At 42.0% G+C, this 25,865-nt stretch overlaps 1 protein-coding gene and 1 pseudogene across 11 annotated transcripts in view; both read left to right on the top strand.

Annotated features, from left to right (window-relative positions):
- The first annotated feature begins 428 nt into the window (after positions 1–428).
- Positions 429–2,071, top strand: LOC105706974 (ubiquitin carboxyl-terminal hydrolase 13-like; annotated as a pseudogene).
- A 22,967-nt stretch (positions 2,072–25,038) lies between these two features.
- PDLIM5 (PDZ and LIM domain 5) overlaps positions 25,039–25,865 on the top strand; it is a 220,485-nt gene continuing 219,658 nt past the window's right edge. For all 11 annotated transcript variants that reach the window (XM_012437702.3, XM_012437695.3, XM_064369296.1 and 8 more), the window contains exon 1: positions 25,039–25,126. The gene's annotated coding sequence lies outside the window, so the exon portion shown is untranslated. The remainder of the gene's footprint in view (positions 25,127–25,865) is intronic.

Genomic DNA, 25,865 nt, shown 5'->3' on the forward strand with positions numbered 1-25,865 from the left:
AAGTGTCTCCCAGTGGAAGGCAGGGCCAATGTATATTAACCACACATTTGGTTGCTCCAGACAATAGCGTGGGTTTCATGAGTCTTCAGGGCTGCAGCATTCTGGATTAAGCAAGATCACTCTGATCCAGTGGATCACTCTGATATGCTCATTCTGGAATGCTGCCAAAGCCACAAATATCTTCAAAGTCCTTTTCAAAATTACAAGGTAAAACTGTATTTTCTGAGCGGTTATTCATGTTTTTCATGATGTAAACGATGATCTTTTCTTAACCTCAGACATCATTGCTAACAGATCCTTTTAATCCATTTGCATCTATAAGAATCCATCATAGGTCCCCTCCCCTCGCCTGCCGGCTGAGTGCACTCGGCTCCCGCGGCTCCGCTCCGCTCCGGCAGCAGCTGCGTCCTCGCTCGCTCGGGGCGGCCATGCAGCGCCGGGGCGCCCTGCTGGGGATGCTGGGCGACAGGAAGACGGCCGCGAGGGACCTGGACGAGCTACTGGTGCCCCACATGCCCGCCATCCGCGTGCCCAGGTCGGGGGACCGCATCTACAAGAGCGAGTGCGCCTTCTCCTTCGACTCCCCGACCCACAGAGTGGAGTGAGACAATCAGCGGTCCTTGTATATGCAGGATGTGATCCATAATGTATCTGAGAATGCTGTTTTCAGATGAATTCTGAAGGTGGACTCTATGTATGCATGAATACATTTCTGGCCTTTGGAAGGGAACACGTTGAAAGACATTTTCGAAAAACCGGACAGAGCGTATACATGCACCTGAAAAGACACGTGCGGGAGGTAAGAGGGGCGTCTGGTGGAACTTTACCAAAAAGGAGGAATTCCAAGATTTTTTTAGATCTAGATACTGATGACGATTTAAATAGCGACGATTATGAATATGAAGATGAAGCCAAACTTGTTATATTCCCAGATCACTATGAAATAGCACTACCAAATATTGAGGAGTTACCGGCCCTGGTCAGCGAGTGTGCGCGGCGGCTAGCTAGATGCGCATGACTCTGTCAGGTAACAATCGCTTGCGATGCTGTTCTCAGCTCAAAATCTCCATACAGAAAGCAGGACCCAGACACATGGGAAAATGAATTGCCAGTGTCTAAATACGCCAACAACCTCACCCAGCTGGACAATTGGAGTCAGTGGTTGGAAGTGTGCCAGATGCAACCTGCGAGAAAACCTGTGACTGAATCTGACTGACGGCTCTGTCCTGTGTGGAAAGTGGTTCTTTGACAGCTCTGGGAGCAATGGACACGTGCTGGAGCATTACAGAGACATGGGCTACCCGCTAGCCGTGAAACTGGGAACCATCACTCCTGATGGGGCAGATGTTTACTCTTTTCAAGAAGAAGAGCCTGTTTCGGACCCTCATCTGGCCAAGCACTTGGAGCATTTTGGAATTGACATGCTTCACATGCACGGGACAGAGAATGGGCTCCAGGACAATGAGATCAAGCCGCGGGTCAGTGAGTGGGAGGTGATCCAGGAGTCGGGCACGAAGCTGAAGTCGATGTATGGTCCCGGCTACACGGGGCTGAAGAACCTGGGCAACAGCTGCTACCTCAGCTCCGTCATGCAGGCCATCTTCAGCATCCCGGAGTTCCAGAGAGCGTATGTGGGAAACCTCCCCAGAATATTTGACTACTCGCCTTTAGATCCAACGCAGGATTTCAACACACAGATGACTAAGTTAGGACATGGCCTTCTCTCAGGCCAGTATTCCAAGCCTCCGGTGAAATCCGAGCTCATCGAGCAGGTGATGAAGGAGGAGCACAAGCCACAGCACAACGGGATCTCTCCGCGCATGTTTAAGGCCTTTGTGAGCAAGAGCCCCCCGGACAGGCAGCAGGATGCCCAGGAGTTCTTGCACCTGGTGAACCTCGTAGAGAGGAACCGCGTCGGCTCAGAAAACCCGAGTGACGTTTCCGATTTTTGGTGGAAGAACGCATTCAGTGCTGCCAGACCCGGAAGGTCCGCTACACGGAGAGGGTGGGTTACCTGATGCAGTTACCTGTGAACATGGAGGCGGCGACCAACAAAGGTAACAATGGGTAGAGCGTGTGTCCGTGTGGGAACCGAGTGCCGCGTGTGTCCGCGTGGGAACCAAATGCCGCGTGTCTCTGCTTGGGAACCGAGTATCGCGTGTGTCTGCACGGGAACCGAGTGCTGCGTGTCACTACCTGGGAACCTAGTGCCGCGTGTCTCTGCCTGGGAACCAAGTGCCGCGTGTCTCTGCGTGGGAACCGAGTGCCGCCTGTGTCTCCGCGTGGGAACCAAGTGCCGCGTGTCTCTGCCTGGGAACCAAGTGCCGCGTGTCTCTGCGTGGGAACCTAGTGCCGCGTGTCTCCGCGTGGGAACCAAGTGCCGCCTGTGTCTCCGCGTGGGAACCTAGTGCCGCGTGTCTCTGCCTGGGAACCGAGTGCCGCGTGTCTCCGCGTGGGAACCGAGTGCTGCGTGTGTCTCCGCGTGGGAACCGAGTGCCGCGTGTCTACCTGTGGGAACCGAGTGCCGCGTGTGTCTCCGCGTGGGAACCGAATGCCGCGTGTCTCCCTGTGGGAACCGAGTGCCGCGTGTCTCCGCGTGGGAACCGAGTGCCGCGTGTCTCCGCGTGGGAACCGAGTGCCGCGTGTCTCTGCCTGGGAACCGAGTGCCGCGTGTCTCTGCGTGGGAACCGAGTGCCGCCTGTGTCTCCGCGTGGGAACCAAGTGCCGCGTGTCTCTGCCTGGGAACCAAGTGCCGCGTGTCTCTGCGTGGGAACCTAGTGCCGCGTGTCTCCGTGTGGGAAGCGAGTGCCGTGTGTGTCCGCGTGGGAACCGAGTGCCGGGTGTCTCCCTGTGGGAACCGAGTGCCGCGTGTCTCTGCCTGGGAACCGAGTGCCGCGTGTGTCTCCGGGTGGGAACCAAGTGCCGCGTGTCTCCCTGTGGGAACCGAGTGCTGCGTGTCTCCGCGTGGGAACCAAGTGCCGCCTGTGTCTCCGCGTGGGAACCTAGTGCTGCGTGTCTCTGCCTGGGAACCGAGTGCCGCGTGTCTCCGCGTGGGAACCGAGTGCCGCGTGTGTCTCCGCGTGGGAACCGAGTGCCGCGTGTCTACCTGTGGGAACCGAGTGCCGCGTGTGTCTCCGCGTGGGAACCGAATGCCGCGTGTCTCCCTGTGGGAACCGAGTGCCGCGTGTCTCCGCGTGGGAACCGAGTGCCGCGTGTCTCCGCGTGGGAACCGAGTGCCGCGTGTCTCTGCCTGGGAACCGAGTGCCGCGTGTCTCTGCGTGGGAACCTAGTGCCGCGTGTCTCTGCCTGGGAACCGAGTGCCGCGTGTCTCCGCGTGGGAACCGAGTGCCGCGTGTGTCTCCGCGTGGGAACCGAGTGCCGCGTGTCTCCGCGTGGGAACCGAGTGCCGCGTGTGTCTCCGCGTGGGAACCGAGTGCCGCTTGTCTCTGCGTGGGAACCGAGTGCCGCGTGTCTCCCTGTGGGAACCGAGTGCCGCGTGTCTACCTGTGGGAACCGAGTGCCGCGTGTCTCCGCGTGGGAACCGAGTGCCGCGTGTCTCCCTGTGGGAACCGAGTGCCGCGTGTCTACCTGTGGGAACCGAGTGCCGCGTGTCTACCTGTGGGAACCGAGTGCCGCGTGTCTCCACATGGGAACCGAGTGCCACTTGTCTCCGCGTGGGAACCGAGTGCCGCGTGTCTCCGCGTGGGAACCGAGTGCCGCGTGTGTCTCCGCGTGGGAACCGAGTGCCGCGTGTGTCTCCGCGTGGGAACCGAATGCCGCGTGTCTCCCTGTGGGAACCGAGTGCCGCGTGTCTCCGCGTGGGAACCGAGTGCCGCTTGTCTCTGCGTGGGAACCGAGTGCCGCGTGTCTCCCTGTGGGAACCGAGTGCCGCGTGTCTACCTGTGGGAACCGAGTGCCGCGTGTCTCCGCGTGGGAACCGAGTGCCGCGTGTCTCCCTGTGGGAACCAAGTGCCGCGTGTCTACCTGTGGGAACCGAGTGCCGCGTGTCTACCTGTGGGAACCGAGTGCCGCGTGTCTACCTGTGGGAACCGAGTGCCGCGTGTCTACCTGTGGGAACCGAGTGCCGCGTGTCTCCGCGTGGGAACCGAGTGCCGCGTGTCTCCCTGTGGGAACCGAGTGCCGCGTGTCTACCTGTGGGAACCGAGTGCCGCGTGTCTACCTGTGGGAACCGAGTGCCGCGTGTCTCCACATGGGAACCGAGTGCCACTTGTCTCCGCGTGGGAACCGAGTGCCGCGTGTCTCCGGGTGGGAACCGAGTGCCGCGTGTGTCTCCGCGTGGGAACCGAGTGCCGCGTGTGTCTCCCTGTGGGAACCGAGTGTCGCGTGTCTACCTGTGGGAATTGAGTGCCGCGTGTGTCTCCGCGTGGGAACCGAGTGCCGCGTGTCTCCCTGTGGGAACCGAGTGCCGCGTGTCTCCGCGTGGGAACCGAGTGCCGCTTGTCTCCGCGTGGGAACCGAGTGCCGCGTGTCTCTGCGTGGGAACCGAGTGACGCTTGTGTCTCCGCTTGGGAACCGAGTGCCGCGTGTGTCCGGGTGGGAAAGCCCTCGAATCAGAGAATGTTCTAGTCACTGAAGCATCAGGAGTAGACCCAGCCCCCATGATCTCTGCTTTGCACATCTCTTCTATGTCTGTTAGTTCCTCTGTGACTTCCTTTGAGAAGATTCAAACGCACCACAGGTTTTGCAGAGGCATCATGGACGGAACCTACTTCGCTGCCTATAAATTTGGCCAGCTATTGAGTTTGGAGTCAGCATAATTTGGGGGGAAATTATTGGTAATGATATCTGTGGAAAATTCTTTAACACCGTCATTTATAAGTTGCACTGCAAAGTCCTAGGGAAATGATCAGGACTGCATTTTTTCAAGTTAAGACATTCGAGCAGAGGTCTCTTGAAATAATCCAGCTTTGGCACACGCGTACTTCAGCCACCTCTCCTGGGAGATCAGTGGTGTCAGGGCTCTTTGTAAAAGCAAAGCCCATTGGAAGGGTCTCTGGGCTCTGGAAGAGAGAAGGAGGCGGAGTTGTGGGGTTCATGTTTGGCACCTTCTCCCTCCATCAGTCTAGTCTGGTTCTTCTAGGCAGAATAGACAAATGGCATTTCTTTGAATTAACATTGTAGAAGCAGAAAAAGACGGAATAGCTGCTGGACTGCTCCTCTCCTGTGAACCGGTCATTTTTTGTTAAGTTTAGCAATTCCGCTGTGCAGCCATAAAAAGGAAGAAGAGCATTTCCTTTGCACATGGATGAAGCTGGAAACCATCATTCTCAGCAAACTAACACAGGAACAAAAAACCACCCCATATTCTCACTCATAAGTGGGAGTTGAACATTGAGACCACATGGACACAGGGAGGGGAGCATCACACACTGGGGTCTGTGGGGGGTGTGGGGAGCAAGAGAAGGGAACGTAGAGGACAGGTCAGTAGGTGCAGCAGACCACGTGGCACCTGCATACCTGTGTAACAGACCTGCACGCTCTGCGCGTGGATCCTGGGTTTGCTTGTTTGTTTGTTTTTAGAATAAAGGAAAAAAAGGTTCAGCAATTAAAAAAAAAAAAAGAATCCATCATATAATCCTTAAAAAAAAAAATCTTAATCACTTTTTACATTCTCCAGTGTAAGCAAATAAGATATGAAATTCAAAAGCACTCAAGATATCCCAGCTCTCTCCCAGGGCTATGTGACAATTTAATTCATTGCCCTGGCCCCATCATTTATTTGGAATGATGATACCTAGTAATCAAGTAAAACCGCTAATTAAGAAAAAAAAATGTTACTCTATTCACGGTTTCCACTAAATTTAAAAGAATTTAGGACTTCATTTAAAATATCTGTAAGATTTGGGATTAACAAAAAATGTGTTGATTTGGATGTTGCTTGCAGGTTTCACACAATAAAGTGGTTCTCACTTAACAAGGAAGACAATATAAATTCCTAAAAATATGGTAGTAATTTGATTCTAACAATCACGTCTTTACATACAATGCATAATATGAAATATTTTGAAATGCCTGGATAGAAAGGGGCTAGGACAGCAAGAACGGACACACCAAAGCTGGGTTGTAAACTTTTGACTTAAGTTTAAAGCATAATGAAATCTGCCTAAAATTGCAATTGCAATTTTAGGTACTGGAAGGAAGCAAAGGTAATACAGTTGAGAATTCATGGAGATTATTTGTAACAGGTTTTAAAACCTAACAAAAAATACCAGACTATTTTATTCATATACCTGTTCTATCTGGAGACTTGTGAACTGATCCATGTCAAAATTCATGTAACAATAGGACTTATTAAAGCTAAGCTGTAATGTACTTATGCAGCGCTCTCATTTGGTGTGAGATTAGCTTGGAGATGTGCTTTAATCCTTTCTCCTGTCTGTGGCCCATGCAGACCACTCCTCAAGCTAGAAAGTGTTCTGGGAGCTTGCTGAAACTGTGTGACAAAACTAGGGGCTTCCCTCTGAGCTAAGTACACAACAGGCACTCGATAAATCCTATTGTCTTTTATTTCATATGCCATATTATCCTACTTCTGAAGTGAGGCTTGCATTCAAGTTTGGGTGCTGTATCATATTGTCTTATAGTGGCTAGAAAGTGCCATGAAATAAACAGAACATAGCCAGGTGCAGTGGCTCACACCTCTAATCCCAGTACTTTGGGAGTCTGAGGTGGGCAGATCACTTGAGCCCAGGAGTTTAAGACAAAAATATCCTGGTGTGGTGCCACACACCTGTAGTCCCAGTCACTCAGGAGGATTACTTGATCCTGAAAGGTGGAGGCTGCAGTGGAGGAGGATTACTTGAGCCTGAAAAGTAGAGGCTGCAGTCAGCCCGGATTGTACCACTGTACTCCAGCCTGGGCAACAGAGCAAAACCTTGTCTCAAAAATAAATAAATAAATAAAATTTAATTTTAAAAAACTGACCGTATAGAAATTTTCTGTTAGGTATTTCTTTTGCCTTGTGTGTGTGTGTGTATGTGTGTGTGTGTGTGTGTGTATGACTTTCATTAATAACTTGTTTTTAACTTTCAGAGGAAATAGAGAAGAGTAGTGAGTAGTGGAATAAAGATTCTTGGCAATGTTATTTTGAAGAAAAAATAATTCTATACTAAAAATTCATCAAGTTTGGCCAAATAAATAGCTACTTTCCACTGTATAGCACATTACTTGTCTTTCAATAAGGTTCTATTTTTTTTCTCATGTCAAGGGACTTCACAATTTAGAGAGATTAAGCAGTGAGGCCCACTTGGAATTCTTGGACAGGCCCCAAAAGAAGTAATCTGTCTGAAGGAAAAAGAAAAGCTTTGTTCAGTTGATTTGTGGTTGTATTTATTTACCATTTATTTAAAAATGTATTTATTTAAGGATCTATGGGCACATACAATCATCACTTCTCTCCTTACGTAAGCAAAGGTAATTGCACTACATCTCCTATTATTACTTTCTTCCCTGTTTTTCTTTGTACTCTTAGGAAAAATAAACACCGAAAATATCATTTATCTCTTTGAATGTATAGAAATGCAGACACAGTTTTAAATACTTAGGTAGGTGATATATGAAAATGGGAAAGAGGGGTTTGAAATCTTTGGCTTTAACCCATAGACATAAAAGCCAAAATGCTTGCTATGGTTTGAATGTGTTCTCTAAAACAGGAGTCCCCAACCCCCTAGTCCCCAACCCCTCAGATGGATACCAATCTGAGGCCTATTAGGAGAGCCAGGAGGTAAGCAGAGGCAAGGGAGCATTACTGCCTGAGCTCGCCTCCTTTCAGATCAGCATTGGCATTAGATTCTCGTAGAAGCACCATTGCTATTGTGAACTGAGCATGCAAAAGATATAGGTTGCACGCTCCTTATAAGAATCTATCTAATGCCTGATATCTGAGGTGGAGCAGTTTCATTTGGAAACCATCCCTCCCCCAACCCCACCCCACCTCATCCCCAGCCCCTCCTCACCACCACTCCTCCACCAACCCTCGCTGTCTGTGGAAAATTATCTTCCATGAAATTGGGTCCTTAGTGACTAAAAGGTTGGGGACTGCTCCTCTAAAAAGCATGTTTTGGAAACTTAATCCCCAAAGCAAAAGTGTTGAAAGGTAGGACCTTTAAGAGATGATTAGGGCATGAGGGCTCTACCCTCATGAATGATTAGTGTCATTATCAAAGAACTGGGTTCATTATCCAGACAGTGGATTTGTATAATTGTGAGTTAGACCCTCTCTTCCTCTCTCTTTGCCCTTCCATCAATGGATGATGCAGCACGAAGGCCCTCAGCAAATGTGGCCCCTCATCTTGGACTTCCCAGCCTCCAGAACTGTGAGCCAAATACATTTCTATTCATTCTAAATGACCTGGTTTGTCTCTGGTATTCTGTTATAGCAGTGGAAAATTGACTAAGACAGTGCTACAGTTGGGATCTGTAACACAGTAATTAAAATGAAAGAGTTTGACTCTGAATGATTAATAAGTAAAGTGGTGGTTTCATTTTCCCATTTCTCCAGTATGGAAAGATGGAAGGAGAGATTGCTCTTTGAATAAAAAAACTAACTATATTTTTCTCGCATTTAAAAAATTTCCTAAATTCCTATAGCAATCAAACTCCAGCCACTGGTCAGTTAACCTTGGATAAATACCTCATCTTCTAAAACGTCAGCATTGTCATTTGTAAGTGTGAATAAAATGTATAGCTACTTCATGGGCTTATTGTGAAAATACACGTGTAAAACACCTAGCCCAGTGTATTGAGCAGAGTAGGTATACAATGAAGAGGACCATTGTTGTTTATTATTTCTCTTAAGCCAGTTATGTGAAAGCTTATGTAGTTACCCTGAGAAACACACGTTTGCTTATTACATAATATTTAATGAATATCTTCTATGTGTCCATCACTTCCTGCTGCTGGGGACATATTAGTGAACAAGACAAACAAATTCTGCCTTCACAGTGCTTATGATCTAGAAGATAAATTGACATTAAACAATAATTACTCAAATTACCATATAATTACTATCATAACAAGTGCTGTGAAGGAAAAGTGCAGGTGCTATAAAAGTATAAATACAGTGTGTGGAAGTAAGTTTTCCTGAAAAATCAAAGAAGACTCCCATAGGAAAATGACATTTACACTAAGATCTATCATCAACAAGACAGATTTGTAGGGGTGGCACTGATGGAATATAGTGAAGTAATTCAAATGTATAAATAAAACCGCACAAAGGATCTCATTTTCCTGAAGACATTTTTATTTTTTGAAAATGATAAAGGTTATTTGTAAAAATTTCTAAGGGTTTTTACAGACTGAAACTATTATTATAGGATGTCACTGAGTTGTTAGACAATATAAAAATTTTAAAAATTAATCTTCACGCTTCAATGTTGTGACTTACAACATGGAAATGGATAAGGTATTATTTTCTTTGGAGAGCTTTTAAAATTTGTTTATGTTTTTAGGCATTGTTGTGAAGTGGAAAGAACACTGAATCACACGTCAGGAGGTCTGGGTTCTAATTCTGACTGTTATTGGTTCACTGGGGAAACCATAGGCAAGGCATTTAAACTACAGTTCCCTTTTTTGTAAAAGAGCGTATTGCTTTCAAAAGCCTGAGTTACAGAAGCTAGGTAGAGAAACACTGACGGCTCAGGAGATGATAGCGTGGATTGGGGTCAGAGGGTTCCTGATAACTCATTCTTTCACCTAAATATTTGTTTGCTCTTTTTTGGTTTTATGACCAAAATAAATAAATAAATAAATAAAAATTTAAATTTAAAAAAGGACCAGGAGTCTCATTACCTTAAATTGAAAGGAAAAGAAAAGATCAGTAACTTTTGTTGATAATAAAGGGACAAATTAAAACCAAAATGAATAAACAACCAAAGCAAAGATATATCATAATAAAAGCCTTAAAAATAGCCTTAAAATTGTAGTCAGTTGTTATAACAATGTAGTGCAATAGCAACTTTACTAAGAAATAACACCAAGAGTTTCTTCCTCACATCCATTAGTACTACTTGCAGGGTTTCCGTTTGTAAGAAAGTAGTATGCTAACCACTCAGAAATTAATACTTACAACTTTTTCAATGGAAAAAGTATAAAGAATGATAAGCATTGCATATGTGCTTAATATATAGACCACTCTGAGCTAAACGTATCATGCTATGATATTGTCAGATAATTTTATTGTCACTTTGTAGGTGGGCTCTACAAAGAAAGTACTTTTCAATAGGCTTAGGCAAAGAATTTATGACTAAGACCCCAAAGTGAAGGCAACAGAAACAAAAATAAATAAATGGGACCTAATTAAACTTAAAAGCTTCTGCACAACAAAAGAAATAATCAGCAGAGTAAACAGAGAACCCATAGAGTGAGAGAAAATCTTCACAAACTATGCATCAAACAAAGGACTAATATCCAGAATCTACAGAGAACTCAAAACAAATTATCAAGCAAAAACCAAATAATTTCATCAAAAGGTGGGCAAAGAACCTGAACAGACAATTCTCAAAAGATGATACACAAACAGCCAACAAACATATAAAAACTGCTTAACATCACTAATTATCAGGGAAATGTAAATTAAAACCACAATGAGATACCACCTTACTTCTGCAAGAATGGCCATAATTAAAAAGTCAAAAAGCAATAGATATCAGCATGGATATGGTGAAAAGGGAACACTTTTACACTGCTGATGAGAATGTAAACTAGTCCAACCACTATGGAAAACAATATGGAGATTCCTTAAAGAACTAAAAGTAGATCTACCATTTGATCCAGCAAGCCCACTACTGGGTATCTACCCAAAGGAAAGAAGTCATTATATGAAAAAGATACATGCACATGCATGTTTATAGCAGCACAATTCACAATTGCAAATATATGGAACCAACCTAAGTGCTCATCAACCAACAAGTGGATAAAGAAAATGTGTGTGTGAGAGAGAGAGAGAGAGAGAGATGGAATACTACTCAGCCATAAAAAAGGAACAAAATAATGTCTTTTGTAGCAACATAGATAGAGCCGGAGGCCATTATTCTATGTGAAGTTACTCAGAAATGGAAAACCAAATATCGTATGTTCTCATAAAGTGGGAGCTAAGTTATTAGGATGCAAAGGCATAAGAATGATATAATAAACTCGGGGAGCGGGGAGAGGTTGGGGGGTTAGGAGTAAAAGATAACATAAGTACAGTGTACACTGGTCAGGTGATGGGTGCATCAAAATCTCAGAAATCACCACTAAAGAATTTATCCATGTAACCAGGCTGAACACAGTGGCTCATGCCTGTAATCCCAGCATTTTGGGAGGTCAAGGCAGGCAGATTATTTGAGGTCAGGAATTTGACACCAGCCTGGCCAACATGGTGAGACCCCCATCTCTACTAAAAATACAAAAATTAGCTGGGCATGATGACACGTGCCTATAGTCCTAGCTACTTGGGAGGCTGAGGCAGGAGAATCATTTGAACCAGGAGATGAAGGTTGCAGTGAGTCAAGATTGTGCCACTACACTCCAGCCTTTGGGGCAGAATAAGACTCCATTTAAAAAAAAAAAAAAAACCTATCAATGTAACCAAAAACCACCTTTAATCCAAAAAACTGTTGAAATACAAATAAAAAATTAATTATAAAAGAAGGAAGTACTTATCAATCCACAATGATTGTTATTATGTAGATAAGAAAACAGGCCCAGCAGGGTGGCTTACACCTGTAATCCCAACACTTTAGAAGGTCAAGGTGGAAGAACTGGAGGAACGTCTTGAGCCCAGGAGTTTGAGACCAGCCTGTGCAATGTAGACAACTAGTCTCTACAAAAAAAAAAAAGAAAACAAAAAAAATTAGCTGGACGTGATGTCCATATGTGTAATCTCAACTATTGGGCAGAAGTGTGGGGTATTGGGGAAAGGGTGCTAAGGTTGGAGGATCTCTTTGAGCCCAGGAGATCAGGCCTGCAGTAGCTGTGATATCATCACTGTGCTTCAGTCTGGGTGAGAGCAAGACCCTATATCAATCAATCAATTAATCGATCAGAAAACAGGTAAATAAATCAGAATAAAAAAATAGAAGATTGCTATCTGAGCCTATTTTGTGCTGCTTTTATAACATATAATGATACATATAAAATATAATAACAGAATATCTGAGACTGAGTAATTTATAATGAACAGATATTTATTTGGCTCATAGTTCTGGAGGTTGGGAACTCTAAGACTGAGGGGTCAGATCTGGTGAGAGCCTTCTTGCTGCATCATTGCATGGCTGAAGGCAGAAGAGCAAGAGAGCTCACTAGAGAAAGAGAAGGGAAGGGGGTCATCCTCATCTTTTTATCAGGAACCCAGTCCCTTGATAATGATATTAATTCATTCATTAGAGCAGAGCCCTCATGACTTAATCATCTCTTAAGTCCCACCTCTCAACACTGCTGCATTGGGTATTGTTTCAACATTTGGACTTTGGGGAACACATCGAAACCATAGCAATTGTCTTAGACTTTGTGGAGCTAACCAGTGGATTTTTTAACTTTAATGCTAAAAAGCAAATTATTTTTGGTGAGATTACTTATCTCCAACATTAGATTTGTAAATAAGGAAACCAAATGTCATTATTTCAGTGATGTACTAATAACTAAATGCTACAGCAAGAAAATTCTTCTGCATCCCCACTATTCTATCACTACATAGTCTTCCAGTCAACTGTCTTGGGACAAGCAGAAGAGGAAGCAATTCTTTACAAATGCCAGAATCAAAATGCGTTGGCGATCAATAAAATAAAAGATCTCTAATATTATTCCTTTGGTTAAAATTAATTTCTAAGAATTTGTGTCACTAGACAGTGATGGGGTTCAAGACACACTACCGCAGCATATGGCACCTTGGCATTTAAGAAAGCAGCAGACGCAGGAAGGGCTTTTTGACCTTCTCCTCACTCAACTCCCATGAAGCAGGCCATAAAAGAATTATCTGATCTTCCTCTGAAGCAGGTTATAAGACCCTTTTGTAAGAAATGCCCTCCCTAAACCTAGAGGAAAGGAATGTCTTTATCTCTGAAGACACAGGGACACAGAGAAGAATCTGAACAAACAGGGCTTGCTAAGGTTTTCCCAGTTTATTAGCATTATATCATACCCCTTTAGTGCAGTCATCCTTCTCTTTCATCAAACTTAGCCAAAAAATACACTGGTTTCCCTTTTTCTTTGATTCTTCATTTCTGAAGGCGCTTGAGTCACATAAAACTTAAATAAATTTGTATGCTTCTCTCTTGGTAATCTGCCTTTTGTTATAGGTGCTTCAGCCATATTTTAGCCACTGGTGGAAAATCTTTTCTTCTTCACAACAGGGTGGTTGATCAGGTTGAATTCTTATGAATTGGTGAGAGTTGGGCTAGAAAGGAAGCTACTTAGAACAAATGAAGGAAGTCATGAAACTTCTGGGTCTGTTGAAAGCTTCTCATTTATTCCTGTTAACAGTATGAGAGAGACATAATGAAACAGAAATTTTAATAATATAAAAAGTCTTGAAATTGTTTCAGTTTTCAATCTTTGATAAAGGAAAGCTAATATAAGAAATTGATAGCATATACATGCACAAAGGAAAAGACAGGATCTGTTTTATCAATCTTGTAGAGAAACAAATATTAATACAGTCAACAAACCTGGAAAAATATGAAAATGTGTTTTTCTGCTGTTCAACCTGAAAATCTAAGTAAGAACTTTGATTCTTTGGGAAGCCATCCCTTAGAAATTGAGTCGTTGGCTAGTCTTTCTTTAACCATCTCAGAAAAAGCAAGCAAACAAACAAACAAAAAAAAACAAGAAAACAACTGGAGTCTTTTCTCTGAAATCTGGAAAAACAGGAAAAATCTGCATTTGTGGTTTCCCAGTGTTCAGATCTAAATGACCTGAGGTGTGGTAGATAGCACGCCGGGGAGTCAATAGTTGCTGCTTAGTTGGCTGCTTCCTAGTCTTCAGCAAGGGGCCTGGGAGTTTCCCTCGAGATGGAAGACGTTAATTTAAAATGCTACTCATGGAAGTAAGCTACAATCTTAGAAATGGTATCTCTTCGTAATGAGGTGTTTTATTCATAGAAAGAAATAGAAATTAGGCATTTCAACAAGGAAGAGTTTGAAACTAAGCCCTTGTTAGTGCTCTCCAACGGCAGCCTGGGGAAGTGTGTTAGCAGCATCCAAAATCACTTGCTGACGTCATCACCCTACAAAAGAAGAGTCCATCTGATTACCCAATGGGATGAGGCCTCTTAACTTTCTGCACCTCTTTTTACTCTGATTCCATACTCACTGAGCAAACTTCTGACCTAAATTTTATTTTTCAATTAGACTTCCCTGGAAGTAAAATGACATGAAGGTTCACATTGCTTCACAGGTATCCTTTTAGTGTAAATTAACAAATTCAACCTCTGGATTTTTTACAAGCTTCTAACAGATAATTAACATGAATGAGTCCCTGAAAGTCTGTCTGTTTAGCTGTTGAACTAATAATAAAGTGAATTTCTGAGCACACTCAGTTTTAAATTGATAGAACTCCAAAAATTAGATTTTTTTGTCCTGAGAGTTTCCATTTGGAAAAAAAACCTGCCAAACATTCTTTTTTTCCCCAACTTTTGAACTGCAGTATGGATGAGCTGAAACTCACATTCCTTCATTTAACCTGAAAAATAATTTGTGAAATCTTGACACATGTAATACTTACGTTTGTTTAAAACTATGTTTAAAACTTTAATTTAAATTAAAGTAATCCCGGCACTATCACTTGAAGCCAAGAGTTTGAGACCAGCTTGGGCAGCACAGTGAGACCTTGCCTCACAACAAAAAATAAATAAAACAAAGATAGCTGGGTGTGGTGTCCCATGCCCGCAATTCTAGCTCCTTGGGAGTCTGAGGTGGGAGGATTGCTTCAGCCCAAGAGATGGAGGCTGCAGTGAGTTATGATTGCACCACTGCACTCCAGCCTGGGTGATAGAGCAAGACCCTATCTCAAAAACAAAACAAAACTAAACAACAATAACAAACACCCAAAAGTAAATTATATTAATGATGGTCATTATTGAGGCTGTTCATTATATTATTCTTGAGTGTTCATTATATTATTCTATTTTCGAAAACTTAAAAAGTAAAACCAAAACAAAAAACAAACAACAAGACATACCAGGAGATTTAAAATCCATCTTCAAAGAACTTTCTAAAATGGAGGTAATGTGATTTGTTCTCTGCCTGGATTTTCGGTGTATTTGTCTCCACAACAAGTAAAACTTTAGCTCCAGTTACTTGGGCAATGCTATCAGGTGTCCACCAGCTCTGCCTCTGGCTCTGAGTTCTTTCTGTGCCAGAAGGCACTATATTTGGATCTGGGTATAGCAGTTGATACTTTGGCTCCAGTTGTAATGTACCAACTCATTGCTTTTCTAGGAGGGATTGTTACTTATTTGCCCTTGCTAATCATATTGAAGTATTTTTAAATAGGTAGCATTTTGATTTTCCTTAGAAGCTTTTTTTTTTCAATTTTTTTTTTTTTTTATTAATGCCAAGATCTCTATCCCCTTATATGCCAAGGGGATCTCGTGTTCAAAGTTTATATATATTTCTGTCTTTGGGCTAGAAACACTTTAGTGTTACAGAGTCTAAGTTCCAAAATGATAACACATTGATTTAATTGCCACTATATATATATACACACACACATTTAATAAGTTTCTAATAACAAATTTACTAAACAATATAAATTATAAATAATATAAAACTATGTTAAATATAACAAGAGAACAAGAATTTGTCAAGGAATCTGACCAGATAAATATAAAGAAAACTAGAAATGTCTTTAGTTTTCTTCTCCCTACAGATTAAGTCTTCCATAGAGGGACTTACTGGTCCAATACATTTTTTAATTGATGTTAATTTGGAAAATGTGGTATTTATTTTGCCTATATTTTTGACAGGACTCTTTTTTTGTTACTTTAAACAGTGTGTTTGGGATGTTTGTTTAAAAATTATCAAAATTATCTTTTAACATTTAATATAACTGATTAAGATTGCTTTATGAAGATTGATTAAGGTGTGTCTATATAAAAAACTTGGGTTAAATTTTAAAATAAAATAAAACTACTTTTTTTATTTTTTGAGGTGGGATTTCACTCTTATTGCCCAGGCTGGAGTGCAATGGCTTGATCTCGGCTCACTGCACCCTCTACCTCCTGGATTCAAGCAATTTCCTGCTTCAGCCTTCCGAGGAGCTGGGATTATAGGCATGCTCCACCACGCCTGGCTAATTGTTTTGTATTTTTAGTAGAGCCGGGCTTTCTCCATGTTGGTCAGGCTGGTCTTGAACTCCCGACCTCAGGTGATCCGCCCTCCTCGGCCTCCCAGTGTTGGAATTACACGTTTGAGCCACTGCGCCCAGCCTCCTTTTTTTCTTTTTCTTTTTTTTTTCTTTTAGAGGTGGAGTCGCCCAGGCTGGAGTGCAGTGGCACGATCTTGGTTCACTGCAATCTCCGCCTCCTGGGTTCAAGCAATTCTCCTCCTCAGCCTCCCGAGTAGCTGGGACTAGAGGCACACGCCACCACCCCTGGCTATTTTCTTTAGTACTTTAGTAGAGATGGAGTTTCACCATGTTGCTCAGGCTGGTTTCAAACTCCTGAGCTCAAGCAATCCGCCTGCCTGGGCCTCCCAAATTGCTAGGATTACAGGCGTGAGACACCTCGCCTAGCCTACATAACTAAAATGTCTAATTATTTGGTTTTACCTAGACCAAACTTGTAAATATTTTATTTATTAGACTTAATTTGGATGTTTGACTGGTATTAATGGAACAACCATATATATGTTTCTATATTTTCCTTCCTAGAAGAAATTCATAGGGAAAACCAAACATTCAGTGAAGATTTAAATTTGGTTTTTCTGCTTTTTCACATACTGAAAAATAAGTTATTATTATCAGGGGGCTCCTTTCTATAGAAACAGCTATAAATCTTAAAAGAAATAATGGTTTCAGATTAAACTATTTGAGAAAATATTCTTTACAATCTGGTTTAGGGATTTATCTTCCAATCCTGAAATGACTTTTATTATAATTAATCATTTTACCTTATTGTAGTTCACCTGATGCTATGTGTTACTTATGCAAAACATAAAAATAGTCAAGAAAGTTTATGATCTTGAGTTAGAACCATGTTGGGCTGAATCAGACTTTCATAAAAAGAGAATTCCAGAGATACAAACTTCCATAATACACTCCGTAAAAGCAGCCATGTATTTTAGTTAAGTACATAGTCATATAGGCAGATTTCCTGGCTTTAAAACTTGGCTCTGCCTATACTAGCTAGATGTACAACTGCGAGCAAGTTACACTAACCCTGTGTCTTCATTTTCTTATTGGAAGAAACTACAATAGTAAGTTCTTAGGTTGCTGTGAGGATAAAATAAGTCAATACATGTGAAGGAGAATATTTAGCTTTTATTATATATATATGCAGAAGAATTTTTAGCTTTTATTAAATGTTTTATTAAATCTTTAATAAGAAATTGTTATTATTCAAAATTTCCGTTTGTTCCAAAGGTATTTGTTATGTATATATGAATGTATGTGACCAAAGTATGTGTATATAATCATGTTATGTGTATTGATATGTACTAATACTACTACTCCTGATTTTCAGTTTATTATAAAAGTAAAATATTTTCACAGAAAATTTGAAAAGTATAAAAAGCAAATAGAAGTATAAGAAAATTACAGCAAGTTTCACCACCTCGAGGGCAACCACTGATAACATTTATAGTTGCACTTTTTCCATAAATTTCAAAATGTAAGTGTTAATGTGTAAAATAATATTTAACTGAAAATGGTTAGATTTTGTTATTCATATACAGCAAAACTCCTGTTATGTTGTTCATGCCTTTAAATTAGGAGATGAAACAGGCATCAAACTTTGGCTAGAGTATTGTTCAGAAAACATTTTATCATGTGGAATAATCAGATCATGAAAATATTTAGATTCCAGTTTCATATCTCATAGTTTAAGAAATTGTTTTGCTTACTTTCTTCATCTGTTAACCTTTTCACAGCTGAGAGAAAGTGGCTTTGATAGGTATGTGCATATTGCACAGACTGGCAGAATTTGCTGTGATGTGTAAATTAAGTATTATCAATGGGATAGTCTAGTTTTAGTATATGTTATTGATCCATGATCATTCTTTCATAGTATTCCTTATTTTAGAAACAATTCTATGCTTTAATCAGATTTTTTAAATGAGTTGATTCATCACTCTTAGGACTATATCCCTTACATTTTGGCTAGGAATGACATGCCTTAATGCATTCCACGATGACTACAAATGTGGGTACCTTCCAACCAAAATATTAGTTTCCTTGCTTTCCCAGAGTATATAAATGGATTTGAAAAACATTTAGTAGAGGTACTATTTTTTGGGTGGAGAGATTTTACTGTAAATAAAGTGTGTTAGGATTAGCTTTCTCCAAGGATCTTTCCAATCCAAAATACCACTTAAAGACTTCATTTGTACATTTGCCTTGTTAATAATTATGTCCTCATATCCCCATTATTGATGGAAAATCCATGGAAAAGCTTCCGAAATTCTACACTCAGACATGTGAAAGGCTATCTAATGAATCAGCAGAGATTAAATCAGTAGTTCGGGACCAAAAACCATGCTTAAAGAAATTGAGATTTAAAAGCCAATAATTTAAAATTAATTTTGGACTAATATAAGCTTATATTATCATAATGAATTTAATCAGTTCATGTAGTTTTTCAAAAACCTTGTGTCATTTTATTACTATATAGAATATATTATAAATACAAAATGTAAAGAATGGTATCATAATTTAATTTCCCAAATATAACTACTATATATACAATATGTATATGTAAATGTAAATAAGGTCTAGAATAAGAAGTGTTTTATTTGTAATTCAGAATATTCACAACTGGTATTAGCTCTTTTATTGGTTAGAAAGTTGATAATGAAAAAAAAGAAGACATTTATTTCAAGATTTTAAATTATGGTGGGTTATACCATACCACCTAATGGAAATGCTTCTAAAAAACTCTAAAATGCCTAATTTAAAAAGTCATCAATTTAAAAAATCCAAAAAGCAAAAATTTCAATATTTTCCAAAAAATGAATTTGCTTTGACATCACTTTTATCTTTGGTGCATGATAGACACTAAATAAGAGTGCATAGAAGTTTAGTGACTTGTGTAAAGGTGTTGATGATTAAAAGAATGACCCATAATGTGTTAGTCAGGGTCTTGAGCAGAAAGAGATGGTATACTCAAATGTGTTTAATTGAAAATAATTTAATTAAGGACTCTATATAGTGGTTTGGGCAGGGTGTCTTCTTCTACTACCTTTTATAAATAAGATCTTTCTAACTGAGCTCTATCACAGTGAGCATTCTATGTGTTCTTTTTTTTCACATTTTCCTTAACTCTTTAGTAGAAATCTGGAAGCTATTATGAAGAGTACATAATGCTAACAAGATAAATAAAAAGCTAATGATCTTTTCATTTCTCTCTTTTTGGTATCCTAACACAGTGCTTCTCAACTCTTTTTACATCAAGGCAAACTTGGAAACTGGGAAAATGGATGAGGCTTCCAATTCCAGTCTGCCCCACCTCCCAGGTTGAGAAGATTAATTTCTTGGCAAAACCAACTAATTGGGAAATTCTGCTCTAGGCTCATTTCTTACTTTAACATTCTTAAAATACAGTAGCGCCCCCCTTATCAGTGTTTTCACTTTCTGAAGTTTCAGTTACTTATAGTCAACTGTAGTCCAAAAATATTCAATGGAAAAATTCCGTTTAAGAAATTCATGTTTTAAATTGCATGCTATTCTGTGTAGTGTGATGAAATCTCACACCATCCTGCTCCATCCCACCCAGAACATGAATCATTCCATTGTCCAGCATATTCATGCTGCATATACTACCCACCCTGTTAGTCACTTAGCAGCCATTTTAGTTAGTAGTTCTACTGTCCCTGTATGGCAGTGCTTATGCTCAAGTAATCCTTGTTTTACTTAACGGTGCCCCCAAAGCGTAAGAATAGTGATGCTGGGATTTTGGACATGCCAAAGAGAAACCACAAATTGCTTCCTTCAAGTGAAAAGGTGAAAGTTCTCAACTTAACAAGAAAATAAGAAAATTGTATGCTGAAGTTACTAAGATCCATGGTAAGAATGAAGCTTCTATCCATGAAATTGTGAAGGAAAAAGACATTCATACATAGTATATGTAGGGTTAGGTACGATTCTGGTTTCAGGTATCTACTGGGGGTCTGAAATTTATCTTCTGAAGATAAGGGAGGGACTACTGTAACATCTTCATATACCAAATTTTTACAATTGTTGAACCCACATGTCCATCTTATCTCCACAATTGCTCCTACATATTCTCTATCATCTCAACCATTCACTAGACTCCTCAATGAACTGACTTTTTCTGAGTAAAACATCAGACTGACTGCACCTTGATCTTATCATGAGGAATATTCCTCCACTTCGGAAATTTCAAGTTTGGGGCTTCCTGATACCTTTTTTCAGTGTCCAGCCTATCTATCCTTCTTATTTATACCCCTCACTAACCAACCATTGCCTTTTTTTTCTTACTAGAAAGTGCCAGTAAAATGCATAGTTATTTGCTCCTCTTCATTCAATCAGTATCTGTTATGAATACCACCCACCAAATGGAGACTTGAATCCCTGAGGCTAGTTTAAACTTTGCCGTCTTCCTCAATTACACGTTTACTCAGTTAATGGATCTGCTAAACCTAATGGATCTGCTCTTACAGTCTTTCCATCCATGATTCCTTCCCACTCTCTCCATGCCTGATTTAGTTCTGCCCTTCTCCCAGGATTCTTTAGTAAACTTTAGAATGACACTGTGCCTTCTATCTTTTCTCCCTGAGTTAACAAATGTTTCTTTAGTAAACTTTAGAATGACACTGTGCCTTCTATCTTTTCTCCCTAAGTTACCAAATGTTTCTTTAGTTATTAGAATAGTCAATGCTTCCTTTGCATTCTAGATTTTAAACTTTAAATGCTCATGAGTGGTTTATTTACCTTCCAGGATTAGGACTTAAAAAGATAAATTGACTCAGTAACATAGGAACTTTTAAAAGACTGGCACTTTATAGTTTATTGGGTGCAACTGTAAAAACTTGTCACAGCCATGCCATGTTGTAATTAAGTTTCTGTTATTTTTGAAGTGCTACAAGAGGTTCTGAGTCATGCAGTGGATAATAAAATGTTAGAGAAAACATTTATGTGCTTAGGTAAATACTGTATTTAGATGGAATATTCTTAAAAACTCTCCCAGCTAAGAAAAAAAAAAAAAACTCTTCCTGCTAAGTAAGTTAATGTTTTGATCTCCCTAACATCCCCCCCCCCCCCACCCCTGACACCCAGACTCTTCTAGGTTTTCTTTCCCTGGTTATGATAAAATAAAGCTTTTAATATGGTTTCCTTTGTGGTCAGTGCCTCATTACTTAGCCCTGTAGAGTTAATGAGGCCGAGGACATTGGTTTGATTTCCTAATGGACCAGTAACTTGTGATCATCTGTAGTCACAGATTGTCCTTCAAACCATGGACAATCATTTCATAAATGTTAGTTATGAGGGAAACAGACAAGGGGAGTCAGAATGGCCCCGTAGCAATTCATTATAAAGCAAGTTAAGGCACATGCCGTCTTGGAAGTGGCTCAGGAATTTCATCTTCCCTTATATACAAATTACTCAGCAGTTATTTTATTTCCATAATTTGCTATGGATTACACCTCTGTGGCCCTCAGCAGTGTAGTTTCTAAAGCATTCTATCTTTCTCTGGTCTTTGAGCTGAATGGCTTACTGAATTTACCAAAAGACAGTGTGTTGTGATGAAAATAACATGGTTTTTGGAATCAGACTTTTTGCTCTACTACCATCTCTCACCAGTTGTGTGCCCTTGGTTCAATTTCTTAATCTCCAAGTTTCTATTTCTTCCTCTGAAAAAAACATCTACTTTATATGGTTGTAAGAATTAAGTAGAATAATGTACATAGGGCACTAAGAATATAGTACTTGCATAATGAATGTCAAAGTTCTCTACTTGTTTTTTATGATACATAAATAAATCTAATCAATTGGTTAGGAAAGTTTTCATATGGCTACCATGGATTTAATCCTTACTTGGTGCCAAGCATGATGTATAGTCTTTTATGTATATTATCTCTATTCCTCATGACAATCTCACAATGTTATTTACAATTATCATTTCCTTTAAGATGAGAAAACTGAGATAAATTGCTGCTATCTGGAATGCATGGTTCTCACCTGAGCACAGTTCACAGTAAATTGGAGACATAGCACTATCTCTAGGGAAGTAGTTTTTAAGCATCGCGGTTTAATAATTACCTGGAGGTGAGGAGGGAGTGTTTGTTAAAAAGATTCCAAGGGCTCACCTGCAAGGATTCTGGGTCCAGAGGGGACCCAGGAAAATGCAACTTTAACAAGCTGTCCATGTCATTTTGATGCAATCGGTCCTTTCGAGGACACTTGGATAAAGATCACTCTATGCAAGACACCTTAATTTGGTTAATTTAATCCATAGCCCAGGATTTAAACTGCAGTAGGAGGAGGAAGTTCAGAGACAGGCTAGCAATTGTGGGGTAAAGTGGAATTTGCATAAGTAAGCAACAGTCTGCCCACTCTCAGCTCTTCCTCCTCACCTCAAGAGGCTTATCCTCTGGTGATAACTCCATAGGCTATCTGCAGTTGATGTCTTTAAATTAATCTTTGTTGATCCAGGCTCAATTTAACTGCATCAACAGCAAACAGATGAGGAGGGGCAGAGTTGGGACTCCTACATGGCACAAGCTGTAATTGCTTGCAGCCTAAATTTTATTATCTATACATGGGGATGGCATTCATTTTATAAAGTGTGGTAAGGACTACCACACTGCATAGCACATGGTAGGTATTTGTAAATGGTAGCTATCGTTATTTTTATTTTTGTGTGAGATGTCAAACATGATAACATATTAGACTCTCTAAACCAGCTCTCACACTAGGAAACACTTTCTCCCAAAACTATCTTTTGAAAAATGTGACGAAAGCTATGGACTGGTGCTGCCTGATGAAAATATAATGTGAAGCACAATGTAATTTTATTTATTTATTTTTTAAAGACAGAGTCTTGCTTTGTCACCCAGGCTGCAGTATGAAGGCACGATCATAGCTGACTGCAGCCTCAAACTCCTGGGCTCAGCAATACGGATAGCTGGAACCTGGGACTACAGGTGTATGCCACAATGCCCAGTTAATTTTTTGAATTTTTTTTGTAGAGATGGGTCTTGCTATGTTTGCCCATGGTAATCTCAAACTGCGGGCCTCAAGCCATCCCTCTCACCTCAGCTTCCCAAAGTGCTGGGTTTATAGGTGTGAGCCACTGCACCCTGCTCACATAAGTAATTTTAAATTATCTAGTAGCCACATTTTTAAAAAAGTGAAATTAATTTTAATCATATATTATTATATATATTTTTTGAGATGGAGTCTTGCTTTGTTGCCCTGGCTGGAGTGTGGTGGCGCCATCTCGGCTCACTGCAACCTCTGCCTCCCGGGTTCAAGTGATTCTCCTGCCTGAGCCTCCCAAGAAGCTGGGATTACAAGCATGCACCACAACGCCCGGCTAATTTTTGTATTTTTAGTAGAGTCGGGTTTCACCATGTTGGCCATGCTGGAATGGAACTCCTAACCTAAGGTAATCTGCCTGCCTCAGCCCCACAAAGTGCTGTGATTACAGGTGTGAGCCACCGTGCCTGGCTATAATCACGTATTATTTAACCAAACATAAAATATGATGATTTCAGCATATAATCAATATAAAAATTATTGAGGCATTTTATAGTATTTTTTCATGCCAAGTCTTCAAAATCCAGTGTGCATTTTACATTTCCAACAGATTTCAATTTGGGCATTACATTTTCAATAGTAGTCCTACATTTCATTTTAGTCCTTAAATGTAGTGCTTAAAAGAAATGTTATCCTGCTCCAGTTTTAACTGTTAAATTAATTAAAATTATGTAAAACAAAAAGTTCATGGTCTCAGTCACGGTAGCCAGATTTCAACTGTTCAATAGCCACATGTGACCAGTGGCTACCGTTAGGGAAAGAGCAGCTTTGGATCTTCGCCTTTAGAATTCTGCTTGCACTTGTAGGGGGCAGGGGTTCACGGACCTCATGAGAAGTTCATCCTTGCTTTATATGCCCCTTGGTTAAGAATTGTCCTTTTCACATTTTATAAGCCAATGCACAGTGTAAGAGTCTAGTTGCTTTCCGTATGTTCACTGAATATTATTCATGTTTTCTTATGAATAAAATTCCTCGGGCATATCAAGCAACCGTGCAGGAGCTGGAAAGTGGACTATTGATTTGGATTTAGAAAAATAAACTGAACATACAGTGGTTGAATCACTTTTGGACGCTGTTTTCTATCACTGACTTCTGGTGTGATGGACAGGGTTAACTTCTATCTGTTAGGGTTACCGTCACTTTTCAGGCATATAAAGCTCTTTCAAAAAAAAAACCCAACCAAACAAACAAACGAAAAAACCCAGGCAGTAACCGCTGAACTTGCATAGAGAGAGATTTATCTGGATAAATCACCTTCTATTTTTAGGCAGAGCAACTGCTTGTCAATTCAAATTTCTGGAGAGAGAAATGCACCCAGTACAAAACGGACGCGAGGAGCATTAGACCTTTGCCAGGTAGCGCTCAAAATCCGCTAAGACAACTCCCACCGAAACTCGGTGGTAGCGTGATTGTCTTTCCCGGCTGCTTCAGCCAGCCCCAGCAAGCCCGCGCGTCCAGCGTCACAGCCGCCGCCTTCCCCGCCTCGGCGCGGCTTGGCTGGGACCGGACCGGAGGCGTGGCTGGGACCGGCCCGAAGGCGTGGCCAGGAGCGGAGGGGCGTGCCCCGGGCCGGGGGTGGGGCGAGGGAGAGCCAGGAGGCGGAAGTTCTCGCGGGCGGTGGGGACGGTGCCCGCTCCGCGAGTCACTTGTCAGCCCTCGTCTGAGGCGGAGGCAGCGCCGCGCCGGACCCGAGGTGAGTGCCGGCCGGCCGGCCGGCGATGCGCCTCTCGGATCTCCGGGAGGGAGGAGGGAAAGAAGCTGCCGCCTTGCGCGGAGCGCGAGGAGGGAAGCCGGGCTGCGGATGAGGAGGGGGCGCTCCTCGCTCCGGGTTGGCTCCTCAGGTGCTTTCTGGGCGCGGATCGGCCGAGGTGGGAGAGCAGCTTGGGGAGAAGAGCTCCCGGGAAAGGGCAGCGCAGGAGTCCGCGTGACGCCAGAGGGCCAGCCCTGGAGTCCCCGCAGCCCGGGCCGACCGGGACCTGCGTAGTGGAGACCGGGACGCGGGAGGGCGCCCAGTGGCGAGGGCCGGCGCGGACGGGCTCCCGGGCACTGCGGCTCCCACCCGCCCGGCTGCCGGCGTCGCCAGGGCACCACCGTGGCGTCTGGGTGCCCCGTCCTGCGCCAGGCTCTTGGGTGAGGGTAGGAAGCGGGACGCAACGGAAAAGGCGCGTTAGTGTTTCTTTGCGCTCAGGCTACTGAGAAGCATTTATCTATCTCCCATATATTTACAGTTTTGTGTGACCTGTTTGGGGAAAACTTCTGCGCGTCCAGAAATTAAAGCTCGTTTAAGAATCACATCTGTCACGAACACCAGATTTGCTAACACTTGAGTATTTGGGCTTTTCTAAGACTGTGCCTTCGGTGCGTTTGACAATAAGTGGAAAAAGGAAGGGCGTGTGGACAGGGCAGAGCTTGGAAAGAAAATTCGTGGCTGC

The sequence above is a fragment of the Aotus nancymaae genome, unplaced genomic scaffold (genome assembly GCF_030222135.1).
Source record: "Aotus nancymaae isolate 86718 unplaced genomic scaffold, 86718_ANA_hifiasm-v0.15.2.pri h1tg000006l, whole genome shotgun sequence".
Lineage (NCBI taxonomy): Eukaryota > Metazoa > Chordata > Mammalia > Primates > Aotidae > Aotus > Aotus nancymaae.